This window comes from Epargyreus clarus, unplaced genomic scaffold (genome assembly GCF_041222505.1).
Source record: "Epargyreus clarus isolate Ecla_fem2 unplaced genomic scaffold, WU_Ecla_fem_2.2 ptg000033l, whole genome shotgun sequence".
NCBI classification, from domain to species: Eukaryota; Metazoa; Arthropoda; class Insecta; order Lepidoptera; family Hesperiidae; genus Epargyreus; species Epargyreus clarus.
In genome coordinates, this window is record NW_027332238.1 from 4,281,537 (window position 1) to 4,302,050 (window position 20,514).

Here is a 20,514-nt window from a genome sequence, read left to right on the forward strand (position 1 = left end):
CTATTGGCAGGTGATTTTCGACAAATATTGCCAGTTGTTCCACGCTCAACGCCAGCTGATGAACTAAATGCATGTTTGAAGTCGTCCATTTTATGGAAATACATTAAAACACTTAAATTGAGTATAAACATGAGAGTCGAATTGCAGGAAGACCAGTCTGGAGAAGTGTTTTCCAAACAACTGCTCGATATTGGTAATGGTAATATTGCTGTTGATACATCATCTGGATACATTACATTCCCTACCAATTTTTGTAACTTTTGTGAATCAAAGACCGAACTCATGGAGATGGTTTTCCCAAACATTGCTCAAAATTACGTAAATCACGTTTGGTTAAGCGAACGTGTTATATTGGCCGCAAAAACTGTTGATATGAACGAAATGAATTTTCAGATTCAAGAGAAAATAGCTGGCGAATTGATGAATTACAAATCAGTTGATTCCGTTACTAATGAAGATGAAGTTGTCAATTATCCAACAGAACTTTTAAATTCGCTGGAATTGCCCGGCTTACCACCACATAATCTGCAAGTAAAAATCGGATCAGTAATTATTATGTTAAGGAACATAAACCAGCCACGTCTGTGTAATGGCACCCGGCTTGCGGTGAAGAAATTATTGAACAATGTCATCGAAGCCACAATTTTGAAAGGGAAGTACAAAGGCGAAGATGTTTTAATCCCACGCATCCCTATGATACCGAACGACATGCCATTCAGCTTTAAGCGTTTACAGTTTCCAGTGCGGCTTGCATTTGCAATGTCAATAAATAAATCGCAAGGGCAGTCGCTAAGTGTATGTGGCATCAACCTAGAAAATCCATGTTTTTCCCATGGCCAATTATATGTCGCCTGTTCCCGTGTCGGAAAACCGTCAACATTATTTATTTACGCGCCAGAACATAAAACTAAAAATATAGTTTATCAAAAAGCATTAGAGTAGAGAGAAGCAGTGAAGGGTACAGAGACTATTAGTTGCTTTCTAGAGCGCGCGTGGTATTGAGCTCAGTGTTTACTTAAAAATTCCAAGTTGTTCAATAGCGATTTGTAAAAATATTAGTGGAATTATTGAATCCTATGGAATAAACACTATTATGAAAATATATATTTTGTTTTTTATTTAATTAAATTAGTAAAGTCCTTTTCAGGTATAGCGAGACCAGGGAATTATGGATTCATTTTTATATGGAGGATATTATAGATTCCAGTTCAAATTGAATAGGTACCGATACGTAAGATAGGTCAGCTATACAAAATAAAGTAGTGCATCATTGCTACGCTAAGGCGGTACGAAATTCGCCGGGTCAGCTAGTTTGTTATAAAAATGCGTCGCAGTCTCACTACTTCACTTCTTCATCTGACGACTCATTTCAATTGGAGGTAATTTTGCATGATACCAAAGCCCAATGCCTTCCGAATGTACAGTTAGGACGAGGCACTATATATGCTGACTAGCTATCGAGGATGCCACCGAGCTCCTCGTAAAAAATCGGTTTAAAAGAGTCCCCTCCCTCCCCGAAAAACCATTCTAAAAGTGAAAACTCCCTCCCTCAGCCCTTACGGCTAAAGCCTTTACAGAACTAGCCGCACCCGTCCCCAACGCATTGGTCAAGCTCTCTTGAATGGTGGCACAAAACCGGGAATAAAACTAAGGCGGGCGCCTTAGTTTTATTCCCAAGCTTCCTCGTAGCCTCAGAAACGAATTCTTCCATTGCCCGCAAACCAGGCAACACTGGCTGCGAAAGACTTCCAAGATTACGGAATGCCATCAACATCAGTGAGCTAAATTTAGCCAAGAACTCAGGGCTCCCAACTCACCCCACAATGGTGACACGAAAGCTGATCCTTCCACTGCCCGCAGACCAGGACACCATGGCTGCGGAAAATATTAGTGCCTATGGAATGCCAACAACGTCAGTAAGCTAATTCTAGCCAAGAAACTCAGGGCTCCCTGTTCACCCCACAATGGTGACACGAAAGCTGATCCTTCCACTGCCCGCAGACCAGGACACCATGGCTGCGGAAAATATTAGTGCCTATGGAATGCCAACAACATCAGTAAGCTAATTCTAGCCAAGAAACTCAGGGCTCCCTATTCACCCCACAATGGTGACACGAAAGCTGATCCTTCCACTGCCCGTAGACCAGGCAACCCTGGTTGCGGTAGATTTCCAAGCTTACGTAATGCCTTCAACATCAATGAGGTAATTCTAGCCAAAACTCAGGGCTTCCAACTCGCCCCCCTATAATTTATTCGCAGCTTGCGAGCACTAGGGAGTAGTAGACACTATGTGACTGTCCAAATTCTTGTTTGCATTAATCCACTATGGATTGTACAGCAAATAGGAAACACCATACAGGTAGGTGTATAAATATAATAGGAAAATATAAAAAAAAACACCGCCTTTTTTGTATGAGTGCGGGATTGCCATAAAGGTAAATAATGACACGCCAAATCATATGATGATGCATACAAGGCCACAAAGTACGGGAATTTCATAAAAATAAGGCGGACCTGACATACCCTTCGCAAAAGCTTATTCAGTCCCAAGAGCTGATCCTTCCTCTGCCCGCAGGGACCGCAAAACCAGGTAGCCTCAGAAACGAATTCTTCCATTGCCCGCAAACCAGGCAACGCTGGCTGCGAAAGACTTCCAAGATTACGGAATGCCATCAACATCAGTGAGCTAAATTTAGCCAAGAACTCAGGGCTCCCAACTCACCCCACAATGGTGACACGAAAGCTGATCCTTCCACTGCCCGCAGACCAGGATACCATGGCTGCGGAAAATATTAGTGCCTATGGAATGCCAACAACGTCAGTAAGCTAATTCTAGCCAAGAAACTCAGGGCTCCCTGTTCACCCCACAATGGTGACACGAAAGCTGATCCTTCCACTGCCCGCAGACCAGGACACCATGGCTGCGGGAAATATTAGTGCCTATGGAATGCCAACAACATCAGTAAGCTAATTCTAGCCAAGAAACTCAGGGCTCCCTATTCACCCCACAATGGTGACACGAAAGCTGATCCTTCCACTGCCCGCAGACCAGGCAACCCTGGTTGCGGTAGATTTCCAAGCTTACGTAATGCCTTCAACATCAATGAGCTAATTCTAGCCAAAACTCAGGGCTTCCAACTCGCCCCCCTATAATTTATTCGCAGCTTGCGAGCACTAGGGAGTAGTAGACACTATGTGACTGTCCAAATTCTTGTTTGCATTAATCCACTATGGATTGTACAGCAATTAGGAAACACCATACAGGTAGGTGTATAAATATAATAGGAAAATATAAAAAAAACACCGCCTTTTTTGTATGAGTGCGGGATTGCCATAAAGGTAAATATTGACACGCCAAATCATATGATGATGCATACAAGGCCACAAAGTACGGGAATTTCATAAAAATAAGGCGGACCTGACACACCCTTCGCAAAAGCTTATTCAGTCCCAAGAGCTGATCCTTCCTCTGCCCGCAGGGACCGCAAAACCAGGCAACGCTGGCTGCGGAACACTTCCAAGTTTACGGAATATCATCAACATCAGTGAGGTTTTTGGCTAGGATTAGCTAGCCAAAAAACTCAGAGCTCCCAACTCGCCCTATGAAATTATTCGCAGCTTGCAAGCATTGGAGGGAGGAGGGACACTATTTGGCTATCCAAATTCTTTTCCACATTCATCCACTATGGATTGTACAGCAATTAGGGAACAGCACACAGGTAGGTGTAAATATAATAGGAAATAAAGTGTTTAATTTGAGTGCCGGATTTGTGAAAAAAAGGACTCATTTTACATATTTGGCACATTTAATAATAATAATTAATTAATATTTTAATTTTGTTGTTTTTTTTTTATATATTTCAGCCTAACGATAAAGCAGACGTGCTACCGGATGGAAAGAAGTCAACGTCGCCTATGAACATTTGCAACACTAGAGGAGTCGCCAATGCATCGCCGGTTTTGAAGGAGAGCTCTTTTTGCACCTTTTTTGAAGAGCCCCATGTCATAGCGCTCTGGGAATACCTCAGGAGGAAGTTCATTGTACATCTTGCAGGTTCGTGGCAAGAACGTCCTTGCAAACCGAACCGTGGAGGACCGCCACGGGTCCAGTTAGTGTGGGTGGAACTTCATCCTTCGTCGAGTGATGCGATGGAAGAATGGTGACGTAGGCACCAGGTCAAATAGTTCCTCGGAACACTCACCGTTATAGAAGTGTTTTAGAAAAGCAATGTAATTGTCTATTCTCAACCGAAAACTCGGTCGTTTTTATCACGGTACATGTATCTTTAAAGTATTCTACGAGTATATCCATACAAACGCACGAAACGCAAGTAATACATAAGTAAGTTATCATCGGGTGTCGTATGCGCTCGGTGACGGACGCAAACACAGCGGTTACGAATGTACTCTATTTCATATTCACGATTTGCGCGGCGCACGTAAAATGGCTATGAGATCTGAACAACTCATAGCCAATGAGGTGTTGGCGTTTCTACAGCACGCCATCGACACCATAGATGAAGTCAGCATCATCCGGATATGCAAGACGAACTTCACACGCGAGGAGATCGGCAGTGCCAAGATCCTCCTGTTTGAGTCGCTTGGGATGAGCGGCCGTATACCTTTCCGCAGGAAGGACGGGAAGGGAGAGAAAGAACTCCAGGACAACCGGGAAATTACTCGTCCCTGAACGACGCCGTGCAGGCAGCGCTACACGAAGATCAATCATCAGGTAATTCCGGAGATATTTACATAATACGTCATCAAAATTATAATCAATATAATGTTTACAGAGGTCCTAGAAATTCCAATTCAGGACAATTTAGAGGTCAGCGTGGACGCGGCACGTATTTTCAGCATCGGGCCCGAAACACACCTGTTAGAGGGCGAAGCGTGCAATGGGGCTGGAGACGTAACAATTCTCAAGGACCTTCGAGGCCACAGTAACAGAGGTAGGTCTTCATAACTATCATAATAAAAAGAACCAAAGGTCGAGCGAAAAGCATACCATGCATATTTTGTCACTACCCCTACCCCTGGGGATTGAGGACTACGGAGGGACATCAAAAATGAGGTCAATGACCGAATTATTAAGTACAGGATGTTTTAAAGAAATAAAGGTTAATATGGTACATAAGACAAGATATGGATTGGAACACCTCGGATAAGGACAAGTCCCTTATCACATCCTGGAAAATGGAACATAGCAGCGCTTAAATTGCTGTCACGAAGAGGAATATAATATGTGACAATGGTGCCTCAAGAGTAAGACCACAACATTCTAACATCTTCCCAATCTCAGGACAAGTACAACTTTGTAATATAAAACATCTCATGACATCATAGACTTTATATCAAAAACATGAAAAATTAGATTGATCACAGAATTATTCGGAACAGGATGTTCTAAAGAAATAAAGATTAATATGGTACATAAGGCAAGTTTTATTTTCATTTTTATTTTTCTATAATACAGGAGAAGCAGACGAGCATGCAGTCCACCAGATGGTTAGTGGCTACTACCACCCTTGGACGTCTATAACCAAACCCAGATAGGATTATATTCCTACCTGGGGTCGGCCACAGATGCGCCACTACCCCTGAGGACTAAGCTTGAACGCCTCGGATAAGTACATCTCCGTTATCACACCCTTCAAAACAGAACATAGCAGCGGTTAAATTGTTGTTATTAAGCACAATGTGACGATGGTGCGTCAAGAGACAAACCACAAGATTCTATCACCTTCCCGAGATTGGGAAAATTCTTCAGTATCTTAGGTCAAGTACTCTATCAAAGATTGTAATGTAAAATATCAAAAATATGAGGTCAATGACTAAATTATTTGACACAGGATAACGATTAATATGACATTTAAAACTTTATATGATGTTTAGTTATGGAAGTGCGGAGCCCCCAGACACAGACATTTTGTTTACTATATATCTAGGTATCTCCAAAACACTTATGATGTAAACCATGTACGTTAAAGAAATAAATATTGTTTGATTTTGTGACAAAGTTTTATTCTTTTATTTATTTATTTATTTATTTTACCACGCCAACAGCTTAACAAACAAAACTTCTATAATATTATACGTATACAACTTTTCTATGTATGTAAGCCAATTATAGGCGTGTACAATTTACACATATGACATGTTATTGCTTATTTTAATGGTTAAAAAATATCGAACATAATGCAATATACTAAGAAATATTATGAGGTAAATTAATGAACATAAAAATCATACACACAAAGACATTAAATTTTACATTAATAATTTGGTTAGCTTCTTTTTCAAGCCTAGGCTTGTATCATGAAATATATCAATGTCTCTGACTGATACACATGCTTCGTTGTATTCCGCACAAATTCTTGGTAGGGTTGAATTTTTGAAAAGGTTAGTTGTACTTGATGGGATATGAAATATTTTAGTGAGAGGTTGCCGTGGATAATGGTGGGGAACATTGATATTTATACTTTTACCCTGCCATGGTTCTCCAAAGTATGACCTTATAAGAATTTATATTGTATTATGTATTTTTTTGTATAGAATCATACTTAGTTAGATTTAATTGTAATTCACACGCCTTACAGGCCAAAATATAAGATGACATTGCACACCTATTTAATACCAAAAATTAACAAATAAAGAATATTCCATTCTATACAATTTTATGACACAAACAATGGGTAGCAAACCCTATTCTGAAATAATACCATTTGCCAGCTGGTAATGATTGAAAATGAATGAGTCGAACCATAAAGGGTACTACCACGTTCATGAGGTTAAAGGATTTAGTCACTTTGTACTGTAAAATATTCAATGACATCCATAATAGGAATATCAAAAACATTAATTAGAGGCCACTTTTCAATTCAAGAACAGGATTCGTTTATAAACGCTTTTTTTTTTTAAACGCATTCTACACTCACTGCCCCACACTAGGATTCCCTGTATCTTGGGTGCTATGGACACACACAGAGACAAATACACAAACACCCAGACCCAGAAACAGAAATCTAAATTCATCATTTAGAAATCTGTCTGGCCGGGGATCGAACCCGGGACCCTCTGCGCGTCAGACCGACATGGTAACCGCTCCGCCACGCGGGTCGTCATATAGTCATGTACACACTTATTGACAACTGATGTTACTAAAGATATAAAGATTAATAAGGTATAGTGTGCATAAAACTGCTAGTCCTCTTTAAATATAGAAATGAATCGCGTCGCCATAGCAAATTGTATGACTACACCTGCTTGCAACAACTTCAGAGCCGACTGGCAGTTTAGCGTGGACTATACATAAAACCATAAGGCAGGGTGCTTAAGAAATTCCTGTTCCCATACCATTTTTGGTAAGGTTGTATGCATTGATTTAAGTATATGTTATACCAACTAGAACTGGCATGAATATTTAATAAACAACACAAACTATAATGGAGTCAATATTACAGTAGCTATATAGCTAGAAGATTAACAACAAATACTTTGCCCTCAAGTAATGTGGCCTAATATAATAACAAGTGAACTTTTTTGTTTATAATATAGGAGTAGCAGACGAGCATGCAGTCCACCTGATAGTAAGTTACTGCCGCACAAGGACATCTGTTAACCGTTAGGATTACATTACCTGAGATCAGCCACGGATGCGCCGCTACTCTTAAAGACAAAGACTGGAACGCCTCGGAAAAGTATGTCTTACCACCTAAAAGCAGAACACAGTAGCGCTCAACACTGCTGTTATAACAGAAATAGATGTGGCGGTGGTGCCGCCGGAGGCGAACCACAAAGGGTTCTACCACCTGATCTACCTACCCAAACCAAGTCAAACGCACTATCCACATTCTTGAATATGTGATGATTTAGCAATCATAACGACGCGGCATGTACCATCATTAAAACAAGGCGACTTGAAGAAAATCTTGATATTAAACGAGACAATAGATAAACGAAAATTATCTACCTTGCAAATTAATTGTAACACCTCCATGACATTTTCAAGTAATATAATTCTTTAGTTTATTTTTCCTTAAATCTCGGAAATGCATTTTTGGACTATATTTCACTGTCATTTTAAATTGAACACAATAATATTGGGCGAAGTAATGTTGAAAAATTAACATATTTGCACCGGCAGTCACCGGCTGCGTATTACAAAAATCAATACCGATTACCGACATCGAAACCGGAAGAATCGAGGGATGTTAAAAAACTATCGATTTTTATTACAAATCGATTATTATTTACTTCAAATCGGTTTTTTATTAATCGATTCTATAAATTACGTGTTTATATCGATTTACAGAAACAGTTAACCGTATCTATGCGACGGATGAAAATAACTTGCAGAAGCTTCAATTTTATAAACAACGCCATCAATGCGATAAATGAAAAATCTCAAATTAAGTTCATACGTATAAGCGTATAAGTTGTAATAATAAAAACGGTGCCATCTGTAGCCATGTACAATAGTTTCAGAGTAATGATGAGTGAGATAAAGTTATTGCCGTGCGGCCAACGCATAGAGGTCACGCTTGACCCGGTAGCATCGGGTGCGCGCCCAGAGCTCACGCAGTCTACGCTTTTTTGCGAGCGCTTCACTCAGACGGGCTGGCAGAGGTGTTGAGTAGCGACCCGCCTCCACAGGGATCTGGGTGGTCGAGGGTCGAGGAGAGTGGGCCGCTGAATTTAATTTTTGGTAATGGGTTCTTAAATTTCTCCCAGTCCGTTTTACTGTGGGCATTGGGGAGCTCTAGACACGCCGCCCCCATGCCAAGGGTGACCAGGATGGGCAGGTGTTGTGTATCTAGGTCATACGGAACATCCACTTGGACTGGACACGGGAGGTTCTTGTGGAATACTATGTCCAGGGCATCGGGACGGTGAGACCTAGAACCCCACACCAGATGTTTTGCGTTAAGGTCACCAGCCACAAAGGTCGGAACACCACCTTTGTGGTTCTTGGATGTTGTGGATGTCCTGCGGGTCAAATTGGGTTCTGTTACCACGACCCTTGGCCACCTCTGCGATCTGCGGTCTGTCGACTAGTGCCCTCCACAACGACAGCCTGGGCTGGGGGATGGGCACAGACGGGGCGTGGTGCGGGCTGAGGCAGCGGCCGAGCTGGCGCCGCCACGGACTGCTGCGTCTGTATCCCTACCGGGGGAATGCGCTTCTGCGCAGCCTATTAAGGCTCCAGCGACGACGGCGGTTGTAGATAGGCCTGGTCACTCCGGCACTCGCGCCTTTTCACACACGAAAGGGACGGGTGTACAGACTATGGTGCTCTCTCGCTCGCACCCCGAAGTGAGACTTTAGGAGGGTGCTTACAAAAAGTCGTCCCGGAGGCTTGTCATCCGGCTTAGCAAGCTGGATCCACTCCTAATTGAGTGCAATTATTATATTTGCACTGCAAAGATGTTTGCACAGAAGGGCATCCAAACACTGCAATCCAGATGATTGGCACTCTTAGTAAACTCGGTCTTAATTTTTGTGATTTTGGAACTTGCGCGGGCGTTCGAGAAACGCGATACACATGAAGGGCAAGCGGCGCGGGTTCTGAGCGGATTAAAACAATGAAAAAAAAACATGTTTGTTTTCTTTATTTGTCAAATGAATAGTTGTACAACCAGTCATTTTAGTTGTGTCACAGTGAAAACTTTTTATTTTACAAATTTTGTAAACATAAATCGTTGTACAACCAAGGTTATTTTGGTTGTCAGACTGTAATCGATGTATTATACAAGGATGCATGGTCCTACCACTAAGTGTATCTTAGTCCGGTCTTATAATATAAGCAATGCCATTCTTTCTTGGTTATATGATAATGTATTCAGCCATAAGGCACCATGTATTTGTTTATGTTTATTTGTAATTTGAATATTTTTTTAACACGAAAGGCATGATTCATATTGGATCTGTTCCTTTGGCAAATAAAAGTCGTGGCATTTTTCGTTTGGATCATCTTATTTAAATAAATGAATTCCATTGTATAAGTTTAATTATCAGTTATTACTAAACCCTTATTAATCATCAATCTATCCATTTTTTACGTACCGAAGATCGAAGTCGGTTTGTGAAAGAAATTGTCCATGAACCGCACTCCCGTGAACCACATCCGCGCGCACTCTGGCACAGAACACCTATACTCCTAACGGAACACTGGCGAGCGGCCGCAAAGAGAATATAACCACTACGTTTAAGTGGCCGTTCGGCTGCGCGCACTGCGACGCCAGGTTCACGCAGAAGCACGGCATGGTGTCGCACGTCAAGTACATACACGTGACGGGGCAAACGGCGCGGGCTTTGTGCGGATTACAACAATGAGAAAAATCTGTTGGGTTTTAATTAAATAATAATAATAATAATAATGTAGTTTTTTATTTGTGTACCTTACTTACGGTACGGTCGTACAACCAAGTTCATCTTGCTTGTCACACGTTATGATTATTGTTTCATGTTGTATGTTAATCTGGAATACATGGTCTTACGACTAATACTATTGTAGTTGTGTGGTAGGATTTGGGCGATGAATAGATAACAAATAATTTGATATTTTTTGTGTTTATAAAGTTATTACATAAATACTGAACTCTTTGATAGATATTACGATTTACTGCTTTTTAGTTCGGAAGGTTGGCAACATTAGTTGCGTTGTAGGTATAGGGAATCTAGGTTTAAAGAATCGATAAGAATTTTAAATGATTAAAGCTGTTTTTACAATTAAATTAAAGTAACAAAACATACTTTTTTCTTTTACTTATTGATGACCATGAATTGAGCAGACACCATCTTCAGTAATTAAGTAAAAAAAAAAATAATCAATGTACTAGTACATTCTAGCAATAGTAATAAAATATGATTGTTACAGAAAAAAGGAACAATCGAATTTTGATTTTCTAAAATAAAATATCGATTAACAAAGTCCACGATTAAAATAATCGAACTTTTTGGTCCAAAAAATGATTCTTCGATTAATCGATTCCGATTCCTTCAAAACGCATCCCTACAATCCGTCATGTCATTTTACAAAATCAATATTACAATAAATTTGTAGAATTTCCAGTTTGCAGCGTTTTGACGCGCTCTGCATCTCCTGAGAATATCTGCGGTTCCAGGAAAAGGTAAAATCCCGTTTTAATTAACGTATTCATTTCGGATTTACAACAATAGAACAAACTTTAAATCGGCTATACATCTGATTCATAAGCACCTCAAAATATGCTTTTATTGATTATATCTTCAGATTCACGTGTTAATTTTGGAGTTAAAATATGTAGCAGTAAATTAGCACCGACGCATCAATAAATTTATTGTATATTATTGATTATTTTAGACATGATGCTTAAATGTGGATGCCACAATGTTTGTTTCCTTTTATCCACTATATTTGTTTTAAAATTCGTACATTATATCAAAATAGTATGTAGATATGATAAATTATTGTCTTTTGCGCATTTTAGTAGACTCCTGACTCCGATAGATAATTTAAAATGGACGACCACACCTCGCAAATATTTTTTTAAAGCGCAATCTTCTACTTCATAGTGTTAGCGTCGTGGTGATTATGGTAATGTTCCAAATTTAAAATTGTTTGTGTTGTAGTAATATAGATATAATTATATATTTTTTACGTTTTAAATAAAGAATGTGTGATATACATATGAGGCGACCATCTTAGACTTCAAGAGTAAGAACGCATCTCTTAGTGGCGTTAGGTAGGAGCTTTTCGTTAAAGTTAACAAATGTAATGATTCATTAGATTGTTTAATAAGGGTTATAGATAGGCACAGATTTTTTAATCTATTTTTGTTTATATAACACAATTCATAAGACTTCAGTATGATTAGCATTTTGTTCTAGGGTCTTGTGTATATTTTTCTACTAGTTTCTGTGGCATTTTTGATAAATACAAACTTATACTTAAGTGGTTCAATATGGCGGCGCCAAAGCTACACATTTAAATTTTTTTATTACAGAAGTTATGTAGGACCATGCAGTCCACATTTTTGCATAAAACAAAGCAAATATTTTAATTTTTTTTTAAATTTAATTTAATAGAGTTTTTTTCTTTTCAGATCACTTGTTGGCCTCAAATTCTCAAATAGAACATACTGGAATTTGCTATTCAAGTTTGAATAAGAAGCATTACTTAAAATCTATATGGACTTGCAATATAATTAAAGGAAAAAGAACTTCAGAGAAATAATGCCTCGAAGGTTGTCAATTCTCGTTGTAGATTTCTTGTTATTGAGTGGTCTGAACAATTGGGATATAATAGTTCTAGATAATTGAGTTTCTACTGTATGTTGATACTTTTGAGGATTAATGAGAAGTCTTGAAGATTGTCTAGAAGATCCAAGCTTATGGAATGCCATCAACATCAGTTGGCTAATTCTAGCCAAAAATTCAGGGCTCCCAACTCGCCCCATAATGTTTTTCTACATGCTTTCTACACTCACAGCCTCACACTAAGATTCCCTGTATTGTGGGTGCTATGGACGCACACAGTGACAAATACACAAACACCCAGACTCCGAAACAGAAACCTAAACTCATCAATTAGAAATCTGTCTGGCCAGGATCGAACCTAGGACCCTCTCTCAGACCGACATGGTGACCGCTAGCCACGTGGGACATCTTGTTCAATGTGTGTGAAAGTCCTAACAGAAAAAAGTTGGCTCCTGTGGAAGCAGTTCCCTACAAGCTTCAAAAACAACATTGTTTATAGTCGACAGATTGCAGATGATAACACAAAAAAATAATGTAAAGTAATATTTTAAATGATATGGAATGAGAATTTGGTTACGCTGGAAGCGATAACCTCCTCAGTATCTGACATCAGCGGTCCCACACGATAGGCACAAGTGTTATAACAATATTTCTAATGATAACAATATCATTGCTTCTTCACTTCGACTTTGTAACAAATATGTTGATAATTCTGAAAACTGATAGACTGACTTGAAGATTGTTGTGTTTATATTGTCGTCGCTTTTTGTTGTTGGGTGGTCTGAAGAATATTTCTAATGGTAACAAATTTGTTGATACTTTTCAGGACTAATGGGATGTCTTGAAATTTTCCTGATTTTATTGTTGTCAATCTTGTTGTTGGGTGGTCTCAGAACAATATTTCAACTTATTCATTGAGTTTACACATTCCTTTACAAGGTCTTCTAGCTGAGTGGCAAAAATGGATACCTTAATTGTGAGGTGTTCATACTCCATATTCCAGCATTGTCAGTCAAAATACTACCTTAATCGTTTAAACTATATTCCGGCATTGTTAGAAAAATTAATTTTACATCTTTAAAAAAACTCAAAGTGAATTCCCAATCAATAATATATAACAAAGATTGTGAAATTTCTTCTGCATTGTGAAATGGTGTCTTTTTAAATTGAGTTATATTAAATGACTTAAGTTATCAAAGATGTGTCAAGTCTACATTGGCACTTGGTAATCGCAGTGTGATAATAATGTGAACCATATCAGTTATTAGTTAATTAACTTATTGAGTTACATTAATTAATTAGGATAACTTAATTAACTTGTTACTTAAATATTAAGTTAATTAACTAATGATGTTATGTCTTTTGAGTTATACATCAAAGGAACAAAAATTGAATCTTTATATTTTGTCAAAAAAAAAACAATGAAAAATATATTTTTTGAAGAAGTCTTTCAAAGTATTTCAGTCTGATTGTTTTAACTTTACAAGTTATCCTCTATGTGGTTCTGTAACCAGGTGTGTTAAAAGCCTTCAAAGTCACTCATAAGATGGTAAAACCTTCTGTGGTTTGTCTCCGGCGGCACCAACGCCACCTATTTCTATTATAACAGCAGTGTTAAGCGCTGTGTATTGATAAGGCAGTATATTGGGATAAGGCAGATATGTTTATTAGACATTCGAGACATTCCAAATTGTCGTCAAACGTACGGCAGTAGCTTACCATTAGGTGGACTGCATTTGCTACTAAATAAATGTATTATAGCGTATGCTTATAATTGTTACAATTAAATGACTGAATTGTGGATTAATTAGATTTTATTGGATTGCTTTTAAATTTACAAATTCACTTTACAATGATCCGCAGAGTAAAGAATAATAGACAGGTGTCACAGATAATGAAAAAGCCATTAGATGGAAGGCACAAAATGTAAATTGTACAGATAATATATTTTACTTTAAAAATAATCCATGTTCTGCTTTTGAAGTTTTTGATAAACACTTTCAACATGTCATATGTTTCAATTCACAAGGATTTCACGATATAGAGGGGAATTGTTAGGGTCCTGGGACTTCAATAAGTGGACTGTACAAATATAAGGCTGGTTTAATAACCGCTTAAACACATGAGGGTTATCCCGGTCAAATAATATTTTAGATAATTCGTCCGTGCCCGGCTCGTACCGCCACCGCACCGCCCGCGCCGATGACGTTGCCCGCCTCCTCCGCCCGCGCGTCTCCTCCCGTGCGTGTTATGTAGGAAACTCTCACTCTCGTTTTGTCTGTCCTACTTTATTTATTTTTTAGTTATCTATTTATTTATAACAAAATCCACAGCTCTTAATATTATGTGCAAAAAGATCCTGTGGTTGTTCTGCGTTTTTTCATAATTTTTTAGGGTTCCCCGTACCCAAAGGGTGGAAATGGAATCCTATTACTAAGATTCCGCTGTCTGTCCGTCTGTCACAGGGTTCTACTTCTTGAACCATAATAGATAGACACTTCTGTGTTCAACTATATCAGGTTGTCAACGCACACACTGCACACCTATAGTCTCATACATTATAAAAATTAACAACAAACTAAAACTTTAAGAACTTACACACATTTTAACAAACGCCCTATGAAAATAAGAAAACATTCGAGTTCAAACACGACGATCACGAATAACATTACTTTACTACAAAATGTCAAAAACCGCACGAATAATGTTTTGGATTCCGATTGTGTTACCATTAATATCGAATAAACGTGCGGATAGAGTGTTGACATAGTTTGTGTAGGTTTGCGAGTGTTTGTAGACGAATTGTGTTGATTTTTTAGCAAATAAAAAGGTATTCGTAAGCGCTTGCGACGCGTCTACACGTTTCTGCGTTTTATTCGTTTGGTGGATAATTCTGTTTATTTCCAGAGTATATTTCAGTCTTGTACAGCCATTTGAAATTTGTCTTTGTGGTTGTCTTCACGACTTGAACTTTTATGCTGTTGTTCGGCTTATCGGCGACACCTTACCTCTAAAACGATTACAAAATATTAAATTCCTCATCTTTATGTAAATTCTTACAAGCGGAATAAATCTTTATTAAGAAAAAGGGGTTTTGTCACCCAATGACTATGTCACTCCCATAAAAGCTCGTTTCATATTGTAATTACAATATTATCACTCCTAAATACAAGGTATTTATATTTAATGTTATCTAGTGGGACGTTACATAAAAAAAAGTATGAAACACAAAAGTTATACTGCAAACTTTTGTATTTCATACTTTTCACTACATTTGAAGCTGATTGTGTTCCTCCTTCATACTTGTCGTAAATTACAAGTGAGAGGGCACAAGCGAAATTCATAGAAATACACAAGTATATCCATTGAAAAATTTTCTTGTTTGTCCAACGGTCATTATTATGCGTATATGACAACCACAAGAGCGGGAATGAAGATCGTCAAAAATGACAGCTTATCAATCATCGCTGCGCATCGCTTGACGTTGACAAACAAAGCTATCTATGAATGCAGAAAAGCATAATTATTTTTAATGTAGTGATCTCATATAATTGTATAAAGTAGGAGAAATCTCGTCCTCTGGTGGAAGAAAATTACTAGTGCATTGCAAACAATTTTCGTATATCCATTGAATTTTTTTCTTGTTTGGTCTGCAATGGTCATTATTATGCGTATATTATGTAGTGATCTCATATAATTGTATAAAGTAGGAGAAATCTCGTCCTTTGGTGGAAGAAAATAACAAGTGCATTGCAAAAGCCAACTATTTTCATTGTTTCACCTTTTTCTGGTGTAGTTAAATTGATCGCTTTTGCACCTTCTTTGCTAAACTTTTGTAGGTTTATTGTTTACTGAATACCCAATTCATACCCTTCTTTTTGTTTTCGAGGGGGAAACAATATTGTTTTTTGTTTAAGACATAATTTTGTTGATTTGTGCTTGAGCAATGGATATCATTCTTCAGGCTACAAAAATACGGGCTGTTCTACCCGTTAATAGCGAATTTGACACCATAAAACTCATTTTAAACAAAATAACAAAAAACTAATTGAACGTAAAATACGTAACTTTTCACTTTCGTTTCACTATAAAAAATGCAAGTGAATCAAATATTTCTCACAAAAAGTTAAGTTCACGTTCAAAAACTGTCAAAATACAACTCACACTCGCGAACGAATGCTCAAATGTAAAAATACATTATATAAAAAGTTGTCACTTCACGACGAAATGAGTTACGTTAACCGAAATGCGAAATAGAAAGACTCCTCGAATTAATCGACGTCAACGACACTAACCGACTTGACTAGGCCCTTTATGTGGGGCTCCTGGGTCTCATAGCCCATCTCTCTGTAGTTCCGGGACCAGAATAGGGCTACGGTATCCCCTGCCTGTCGTAAGAGGCGACTAAAAGGGGCCTCCGGGGTTGCGGATGGCAATAGTAGGAGCGCGTACCGCCCGGCCAGCAACCCGGGGATGGACGGCGGTATGTCGGCCAGTTCCCACGACTCGATTTTCTGGAGGACCTAGTCTGTGGGGGTGAGAGGTTTTTCCTTCGGCAAGAACCTCTCGACTGAGTCCTCACTAACCTAAGATCGCGCTGTGGTTGTCTTTGTGCGTGCTAATACCTTTTCCCGCAGCGATCTTTGCGTCTTTAGCACCGGTCTCAACGATGATGTTGGCTTCATTACCGGTGCCGACAAGTGGAAAGCGGCCTCCGCAGATGTTTTAGCAGCTTGGGACGTGGCTGACATAATGTGATGTATTGATTGTAAATTAAATAAATAACTTTAAACTATGGTCCTTATATATACGACGATGGTGAAGGTGCCGGAGTAAGCCTTGTTGCTCTGCTCGGTGATTTTCGGTTGTGCGATAGGAAATCGGAGATTCCGATGGGGCCAGATGGTGGGGAATCTCCTCGCGAATCATTTGAGCTCAAACTTGGCTGTCCTATCTCGCCTGGGACTGGAGTTAGGGCTCCGTGGGGATTTCACTTTTTGAGGGGGTGGGGGTTAATAATAATTATAAATAAGCTTCAGTCTGCAGAGTTTTGAATTACTTATTTTATGTAAAACATCCACAGCACTTGATGCAACCTCTTGCCATTTTTGCTGTCTGCAACTCCAATTCCCGAATTCTTAATCGATCCCTTTCTAAATTAATTTCCTCTGCATGTTTCTGGATAAGCAATTTTCTCCATTCACCGTCAGTATGGGCAAGGTGGTCTGAAGGTTCTGAACCAATGATCCTTCGGGATGTCCTTCTACGTCGACCACGAGGGGTCTGACCCTGCTGTGCTGTGAGAGACTCTTGATGGTGATGACTTATAGTAAGAACTCCACCTAAGCGTATTAAAGAAACATATGATAAACAATCACATAATGTACTAATACTAGTAATACAGTAGAAAATCGATTATCCGTACCTCAGTTAAACCTCCTTCCTCACTCGGATCAAATAGCTATTCTTCACAAACGCAATTATCCACATTTTGTATAATCCGAATGCCGTACGACAAGAAATAGTTTATCAACTTTCTACGGGAGTAGTATTTTCAATAATGGCTAATTTTGATAATGATTCCTAATTTAAATATGTCCTACTTTGGTGTCTAGAGAAAATACACAGTGAAAACAAACAATGAAACTCGATACAGCCCCACAGTTAGTCTTACAGTGATGCTATTGCTTAGGATATACACAAGCGCAAGAACATTTATAAATACATCCAAAATAAAATATTAACATAATTATTGCTTTAAACAAAACAATCCTGACTCACTTTTAGTTTTCAAATGACATTTAAAAGTACGAAACGTTCATAACTATGTTTATTTTTTACAACTGTGAGGGTAGTGTATTGATATTCGTACAGTGTAAAAATCGGCTACTTTGGACACGGAAAAGTGTGGCTAAAATGCGGGTTTATAAAAGTTATTTATTTATGTGTTTATCTATAATCTCAAATAATTTCTCAACAAGGGTCTGCCATCGAGCCACTTCAGTTCGCCGAAGGTCCAGCTCTGCCTGTCGCGCTCTTTCCCTGTTTTGAATGAGGTCAGCGGCAATCGTTTGCCACTGCATCATTTCGGCCCTGCGTTGTTCCCGCTCCGCCTGTCGTTCCTCCAGCTCCCTTCCCGCAATCGCATATGCTCGGAGGCTAACTGTTGTGTTAAAACGCGCCGGCGCTCATCCATATAGGCAAATTTCGCTGACGCGTCTTCGGAGGTATAAGGTCGCCCATATACGCGGCGGCGTCGAGGGGTGTTGAGGTACTGAGCCGGGCGCCGCTGCTGAGTGGCAGAACTGCGGCCTCGACTTTCTGGCGACGCTATTGTAGGCCTAGGGTTGGGAGTATGCTGCCTTACAGGTTGATTGTCAATGGGAGATGTATGTCTGGGAGGAGTCAAATCCGGTATTAACAATTCCATTGAAAATAGGAATATACACTATATTACTCAGTGGTGCGTTTTTGACAAATCATTCTACTGAATCTAACGGAACAGAAGAATGGATTGAGCATAACGTAAAAATTTGCGTTGTTTTGAAAACTTCTGGTAAGGGTACAGGTGTGTTAAAAACCTTCAGAGTCGCTCATAAGATCGTAGAACCGTCTGTGGTTTGTCTCCGGCAGCACCACCGGCACAACTATTTCAGTTATAACAGCAGTGTTAATGAATCAGTCGACTGAATAAGAATTGCATACATAACAAAAATGTCATGAGCCAGGATGGATTTACATAAGTCTTTGCAGAGTTTTGAATTACTTATTTTATGTAAAACATCCACAGCACTTGAGGCAATCTCTTGCCATTTTTGCTGTGTCTGCAACTCCAATACCCGAATTATTAATCGATCCCTTTCTAAATTAAAGTCCTCTGCATGTTTCTGGATAAGCAACTTTCTCCATTCATCATCAGTATGGAGAAAGTTTTGTGCAACCGTATTCATATGAGTTTGGATCCTACGGTACCGTGGAGAACCAATGATCCTTGGGGATGACCTTCTACGTCGACCACGAGGGGTCTGACCCTGCTGTGCTGGGATTCTTGGATGGTGCTGGTAGTGGTGAGGAGGGTGGCCCGGCTTAATGCGATAAAATCTTTATTAATAATATACACTTTTTGGGAATTTATTTTTAAAAATGATGTTATCCAAATGTGTACCTTCGTGTTCGCGGAACGCATTCAATCTACCGCTAGAATTTGTAACGGCTTGGCAGGTAAGTTTCGTAACGGCTCACATTTCGTGGCGAATATTTTGTTTTAAATGCGCTAGGAAAGTTTATTGACAGATTTTAAATTTAAGGTAACCCAGTAGAAAAAAATCCATAGAAGTCAGGTCAGGATTGCGTGAAGGCCTTTTCATGTACTCGTGACAGAGACGCATTGGACGTGTTCGACGTTTCGTTGGCTATTGCCAGGAAAATTCTGCAGTTCGGGCAACTATAATTCATCAACATACTCACTTAATTTATTGTAAGAGCACGTCCCTTTTCATCTTCAAAAAAGTAAGGTCCGCTATTTCCAATTTGTCCAACTTGGCCAGTTTCAACTCTTTAATGACGTGACTGATTCAGTTTTGCCATTTGTCAGCCGTACCTAATACGATTCAAACCCTCTTAGTAGTCTTAGTAGTTTTTTACGTCTGCCATCTTAAATGTGGTATTATTTCTAGCAACGTATTTGACGTCTGCCCAGATTAGCTCAATTGGATTAAATTCACAGTGGTATGGGGGTAATCTTAACACTTCCACACCGACTGACTTTGCCATATCGTCGATCACGTACGACTGATGTTGATTTTTTACGGTTTTTACCTTTTTCAACAGTTGGACCTTCGTTTCAGTATCGTCAAAAGAAATGTTCTTGAACCCTTAAATGCATGACTTGTTCATGGCCCACGCCATCTAGTATCACGTCTAATGGGGGTAAAACTTGACAGGGCTTTCCTTTCCGTATCTTGGGAGGCGGGCAAATATTTTTACCATTTTCTGCGTTTCATACGAATTCTATACCTGCCAAGGTGAGAATCCATAAGGTCGACACCTCCCACACGTGCATTATACTGTTTTACGACTTTGGGACAAGGAATTTCGAGTTTTCGTTTCATTTTTTTGTCATACCTTTTGATTGTTGCTGCAGGTCCTGCACCTACGTAAGTGGATGCCAGGACTACTTGTTTGTTGTCCTTCCACGAAACCGCAGATATGTCCACATTTTATAAATTGGTGACATATTCTTCATACGTTCCTCGAGGTATGGAACTTTTCATT

General features: G+C 39.2%; 1 long non-coding RNA gene across 1 annotated transcript; it reads left to right on the plus strand.

The window, feature by feature from the left end:
* The first annotated feature begins 11,005 nt into the window (after positions 1–11,005).
* On the plus strand, positions 11,006–14,047 carry LOC140755572 (uncharacterized). Its single transcript, XR_012103802.1, has 2 exons — positions 11,006–11,132; positions 12,087–14,047. It is a non-coding gene; the product is annotated as an uncharacterized LOC140755572 (long non-coding RNA).
* Positions 14,048–20,514: the final 6,467 nt, after the last annotated feature.